Source organism: Dipodomys spectabilis, unplaced genomic scaffold, assembly GCF_019054845.1.
Source record: "Dipodomys spectabilis isolate Male_0828 unplaced genomic scaffold, ASM1905484v1 ptg000328l, whole genome shotgun sequence".
Lineage (NCBI taxonomy): Eukaryota > Metazoa > Chordata > Mammalia > Rodentia > Heteromyidae > Dipodomys > Dipodomys spectabilis.
This window is the reverse complement of record NW_024871005.1, coordinates 1980560-1986991: the sequence shown is the minus strand read 5'-3', so window position 1 is coordinate 1986991 and position 6432 is coordinate 1980560. Positions and strand designations below refer to the sequence as shown.

The 6432-nt window shown below is 44.7% G+C and overlaps 1 non-coding gene across 1 annotated transcript; it reads left to right on the top strand.

Moving 5' to 3' along the window:
- The first annotated feature begins 2866 nt into the window (after nucleotides 1–2866).
- Nucleotides 2867–2973, top strand: LOC122128318. Its single transcript, XR_006151408.1, has one exon. It is a non-coding gene; the product is annotated as a U6 spliceosomal RNA (small nuclear RNA).
- Nucleotides 2974–6432: the final 3459 nt, after the last annotated feature.

Below are 6432 nucleotides of genomic sequence, written 5' to 3'. Positions count from 1 at the left end.
GACCTGTGGCCAGAAAGTGTAATTGTAAGTAAGGCCTGTTGATTAGCCTGGCTTGTGGGCCCTAAAGGTCACGGCCTGGTATCCATACCACTTGTATTCTGGTCCTGCCTTTTGAAGGATGGAGCCTTCTAATTTAGCCTAGCTATTGGAGGAAGGCTTTGGGGTTTAGCCAGGCTAAAGAGGGCAGCACCTGGTTATTTGCCCTGACTGCTTGATTGCTTCTGGGACAGGTACTTTTGCCTGGCTGGGAAAACCAGGATGTCAGCTTGGTGCAGCTTTGACTTCTGGCATAGATATGGGACCTTGTTGAGGAGAAGGATGTCTAGATTCACTTCTGTGGAGGATATGGCTGTAAAGATTAATAGCTGGTAAACAACATCTGGGACTGACTGAATGGCCAAGTTTCAGAGATCAGGGTAATCAAGGAGTGCTTTGTGGTCCTGACCATGGAGATCAGGACCTAGGTAGAGGCTAGACTATGGAGATCAGGACTTGGTTGGGTGGCAAGAACAGGAAATTCAGAGCTGATAGCCAATGCACTACTGCAGAGAACACAGCCTGGCTGAAATACCCTGCTTCAGACATTGTAGCTTCCCTGTGTGGCACAGATAAGGGATAAGGACACAGATGCACTGGTGAGAATGAGGACTGGAAGAGTGTCTAGTTTCTGAGATTGGGTGTTTCACATAAAGAGAGACCCTGGAGATTAAGATTTGCATGGGTTTCATGCCTGTGTAGCTCAGGCTGGAACTGAGTGCTTAACTAATGATAAAACAAAAAAGCCTAGCACAGTGTCCAGGTTGCAGAGACCCTGACTTGCCCAGGCAGGACAATTGGGGAGCTCAGGACTTGCCATGGTGTGTCAGTGGTGGCCACATAAGAGTAATGCAGCCATTAAAATCATAGCTGGACACAGATGCCCTACTATGGTCAGTGGGGCTGGGGAATGTGCCTCCCTGAAAGTTGACACTGCTACGGTGAATGGGACCTTGTTGAGTGGCATCATTACAGAGACCTAGGCCTGACTTAGTAATGTAGCAGTGGAGGTCAAAATCTGCACAGATGGAGTAGCAGTTACAATCAGGGAATTTCTGGATGTCCTGGAAATGGATATTGGGGCCATTCCTTGAGGAAGTTCTGGGGATAATATGGCCAGGCAAAAGGCCAAGTTGCAGAGATCCATTCCTGCCCAGGCAGCACTGTTTGGGGGTTCAAGGACTGCCTGGGTAGTATGATTGAAAATTTTTCCTCTGAGTGTTGGTGCTATTAGTCAGGGCCTTCCTGGGTAGCTAAGCTATTAGAGATGAAATGATGCACCATGGCATCAGTGTTGGATACATCAAGGTTTGCCTTGGTGGCATGTACACAGATGACAGGACTGGACACAGGTGCATTGCTATAGAGAATTGCCTTTTTGAATGGTGTGGTTGCAGAGATCTCAGTCTGCTAGTGCGACAGGGCCATGGTAGTCAGAATCTGCTAAATGGGGGCAGTGGTGGCAATCAGTGCCTTCTTGTATCATCTAGCCATGGAAATCAAAGCCTGATGAACTGTTCTGGAGAACACTGCTTGGTCAAATGGCTTGGTTGTTAAGATTAGATCCTGGGCTGGGAAGGTGGCTCAGTGGTAGAGCGCTTGCCTTGCATGCATGAGGCCCTGGGTTCAATTCCTCAGCACCACATAAGCAAAAAGAAAAAAGCCAGAAGTGGCGCTGTGGCTCAAGTGGTTAAGCGCTAGCCTTGAGCTAAAGAGTTGAGGGACAGCACCCAGGCCCAGAGTTCAGGCCCCATGACGGGACCCTAAAAAAGGAAAAAAAAATTAGATCCTATGTGGCTGGCCAGAACATCACTGTATAGATCAACCCTGGACCTAGATACATTGTTACAGAGAAAGGGGCCTGGAAATTAGGCCTGATTGAAGAAGTTCTGTCCTACCCAGATAGGGAAGCTGTGGAAATCAGGATATGCCATGGCACAATGGGGTGTTGGTAATCACAACCTCCTTGGATGGCCTGACCGTGGAAATCAAAGCCAGATCGTGATGCTCTGCTGCAGAGAACTGGGCGTGGTAAAGTGTCTAGGTTGCAGAAAGCTGGACCTGGCCAGGTAGTGTGGCCATGGATACCAGGATTTGTAACAGATATACTCTTATGGAGAGGCAGAGCTTTTGGATTGCTTACAGAGATCTGGCGTGCCTGGATTGTGCTGCAGTAGATATGAGAACCTATTGTATGGGGTGGTGGCAGCCATAACAACATACCTGTGTGGGGAAGACTTGGAAAACAGAACATGCTTAAGTGTGGCAATTAGGGAATTTCTAGATAATCTGAGATCAGAGAGGACAACCAATTCTGACAATGTGACCCAGTTGCTGAGAACTGTGCGTTGTCATGTGGCCTGGTTGCTTCTAAAGGCATCAGGACTTACCCCAGTGGAATGAATTGTACATGGAATCAATGGATGAATTCACAGAGCACAACCTGGTGTAGATGTATAGTGTCAACTAGCACAACCTGGTGCAGTGGTGGCATTGAGTGACACCGACCCAGGAAGGGATGGTGTGTTCCCTTAGGAGTTAAAATTTGGCAGATGCTGCTGGGTCAGAGCTCTGTGAAGACAATGGCAGACATACCCACAACTGAGGTAAAAGAGCATCCTGGAAGGTTTGCAGTCTGATCACGTTGGGGAAGAATCCTACTTAGGCTTTTATGTTTGTTTTTTCCAAGTCCTGGGGCTTGAACTCAGGGGCTAGGTGCTGTCCCTGAGACTCTTTGTGCTCAAGATTAGTGCCCTACCACTTGAGCCATAGTGCCACTTCTGGCTTTTTTTATCTCTTAGTAGCTTATTGGAGATAAGAATCTCAGGGAGTGTTCCCTTCAGCAGCACATATACTAAAATTGGAATGATACAGAGAAGATTAGCATGGCCCCTGCGCAAGGATGACACGCAAATTCGTGAAGCATTCCATATTTTTGGGGAAACAAAGGAGGAGGCTACAATGCTTGATATGAAATGTACTCATTATCTTGCCCATGTAATTGTAACCCCCCTGTACAGTATTTTCACAATAAAAAAAAAAAAGAATCTCAGGGACATTCCTGCCTGGGCTGCATTCAAACTGCAACCCTCAGATCTCAGCCTCCTGATTTGCTAGGATTTTAGGTGTGAGCCACTGGTGCCTGGCTCTTGGTTGCTTATTGTGTTCTTGGTCTGTTTGGCAATGGCAGTCAGAAACTGTTGTTTGGAGTTTGTCCTGTGGGACCTGGCTGCCTACTTCATGCCTCAAAGTTCTTAGAACTAAATAAGGACTCCAATTACCCTGACCAAGACCAGAATTCACCCCCTCATGCAGTGCCTGTGGGTGGAGCTGTAGCCATAGTTTGCCTCTTCCCAACTGAGAATTCCAACAGTCAGTGTGCAGGGATTCCTAGGGCTTAGGAACCCCTTCTTTCTGTAGCCCTCCACCTAAGTCCACCTGGCAGCACAACTTGCTTTCTTTTCAGAGGTGACTGGAAGGCTATAATGGTGGATTCCCTCCCACTGTGAGAATCTCTGCCTCTGATTGGCTTAGGCATATGTCATTTGATACTTTCCTCCTCTCCGGACATAGCTGTGTGCTCCCCGTCCTTCTAAGCCATACACGCCTCTCCGGACCTCTTACCTTTGTCCAAGTCTATTGAAGTCTGGCAGAGTAAAATGAGGTCTGAGGAAGACAAGTGCAGTCTTCTATCGTCTGTCGAGGTCTACTGGAGTGTTGTGACATCTGACAATAGTTTGACAGAGTTTTATGAGGTCTGTTACAGTCTGATGAAAAGATGGGGATATCTGGTGTGCAGCATTCATCTATTTTTTGCCCTCAAAAGTCAACAGTGTATATACAAGATGCAGGTCACCGGAATCAAATACAGTGATAACAGGGATTGTCCCATGGGGGAAGAACATACAAAGAAACAAACAAAAAAAATCACATAGTACATTATAAGTATATTAAAAAGAACAGCAACAAAGATAAAAACCTCTTGTGTCCCTATCTTGGGGTTCATTTCGTTTAGCATCAGGTTATATGGTCATATGTACATAGCTTTTGACCTCTTCTGCTTGTCCTAGACATATATTAGGGAAATAACAAAATGCTGAAATAAGGATTCAGGATGATCCATTGTAATAACGAGATGTACAAGACAGTATGTTGAAAATGAACTTTACAACTTTGCCTGGGGGAGGGGGGTGTGGAAGGGAGGTGTTAGGGAGGTGGGGAGGGAAAAGCAAAGGAGGGTATAACAATGCTCGATAGGAAATGGACTCATTACCTTGCTCATGTAACTGTAACCCCTCTGTACAGTATCTTTACAATAAAACAATACGTATTAAGAAAAAATTAACCTCCCCCCCATAAGTCAACAGTGGGAATTTCGTTTGCCTTAAAAGTAATCCTGAGAATGTTCCAGTGAGAGGTTTGGGGGTGTATACATCTGCATGAACAAGGTAAAGCAATCTGTCAGCTTTGTCGGCACCACTCTGGTGGCTCAGTCTCCAACATAGATCTCTTGAAAGATACACTTAAGATAGAAACAGGCTTCATCTCCCACCTCTTCAAGACCTCACAGGGAACGGATTTGCAACTCCTCTACCTATCTTTAAGTCCTTGCAAGGTCTGGTGGCTTTTATGGCTGACAAGACGTGACAAAAGGTGACACCAGGGATGGGATCTGCATAGTCTAGGGTAGGAATCTTCAACATGGGATATGATGCATCCCTCTGGTCCCACACACCAGGCAGATAGGAATTTAGAATCTTCAGCAAGATGCTTCTCTCTGCCTTGCCCTCCAGGGTGCTGAGGATGATGCTCTGCTTAATGCTCTGCTTAAACCCATCAACTATTCTATGGGCTGTGCAGAAAACTAAAAACAACATACAGTAACTCATTTGTATCAGTCTCTAGTTTCTGCTATTATAAATACACTGTAACATGGGCTTCAACTTAAATATTTGGATATTTTTATTCAGTATTATGCTATTCTTCTGATGTGACTCAAAACAGAAAAGCAAGTAAGTGCAAAAAAACTAGCACTCAAATTTATAGACATCCACATGTGTTCTGACAATCTGTTTATATATTGTTTATGGGTGTCTATATGTGTCTGCTGGGTCTGGGGCTTGAACTCAGGGCCTGAGTATTGTCCCTGAGCTTTTCTGCTCAAGGCTAGACACTTGAGCCACAGCTCCATTTCCATCTTTTTTTTTTGAGTCTCTCAGACTTTCCTGCCCAAGTTGCCTTTGAAATGTGATCCTCAGATCTCAGCCTCCTGAGTAGTAAGATTACAGGCTTTAGCTCTGTACTCTGTCTCTGCATGTATGTATGTATGCACACACACACACACATTTTGCCAGTCCTGGGGCTTGAAGTCTTAGTCCTGGGGCATGAGCCTCTTTGTGCTCAAGGCTAGCATTCTACCACTTGAGCCACAGCACCACTTCCAGCTCTTTCTGTTTATGTGGTACTGAGGAATCAAACCAAGGACTTCGTGAATGCTAGGCAAGCACTCTACCACTAAGCCACAATCACAGTCTTTTGGTGGTTGTTGTTTGCTAGTCCTGGGGCTTGAACTCAAGACGTGAGCACTGTCCTTCAGCTTCTTTTTGCTCAAGGCTGACTCTCTACTAAGTCACATTCCCAGCCCCTGGCCTCAAAAATCTCAGTCTGATTTTCCATCAATTTCCAGGAGCTGGGATTATAGCTGAGTAGCACCTCTTTCAATATGTAATGAGAATCTGAACTCTTATGTCTATGTCACTGATCTTCATTGTGAAATCTTTAAGGGGAGAGGATAAAATAAGTGTTGAGATAAGACATAGGTGGATGCTTGCTCTGCAAGACCTGAGCATTTATGATTAAAAATGGGTTGAATGCTTCATCTGGGATCACTTTCTCCTCAATCTCAGAGAATTTCAGTTTGGTTTATCACAGATCTTTCTTATTGATTTTTTTCCTATTATTATGCTGATGTAAATGCTAGTGATTCCTTTCCTTTGTGTTGCTTCTGCCTTTGTTGGGTAATTTTGCTTTTGTTTTGAAGTTTTGTGATATAATATACATTAAAATTCATTAATTTTATACAATTTGTCATGACTACTTAAAACATACTTTACCACATTTTCAAATGCCTTGCCACCCAATTCCTGGATTGGAAATGTAGCTCCCTGGTGGAATATTGCCCAGTATCCACTAGACCCTGGCTTACATCCCTAGAACTCCAAAAATTTATATTTAAAAGTCATCCATTATTAGCCAGGGTGCTGGTGGCTCATGTTTCTAATCCTATTCAGGAGGATATGAAGATTGCAGTTCAAAGCCAGCCTGGGTAGGAAACCCCTGAAACTTTAATCTATAAATAATTACCCCAAAATCCAGAAGTGGAGCTGTGGCTCAAAT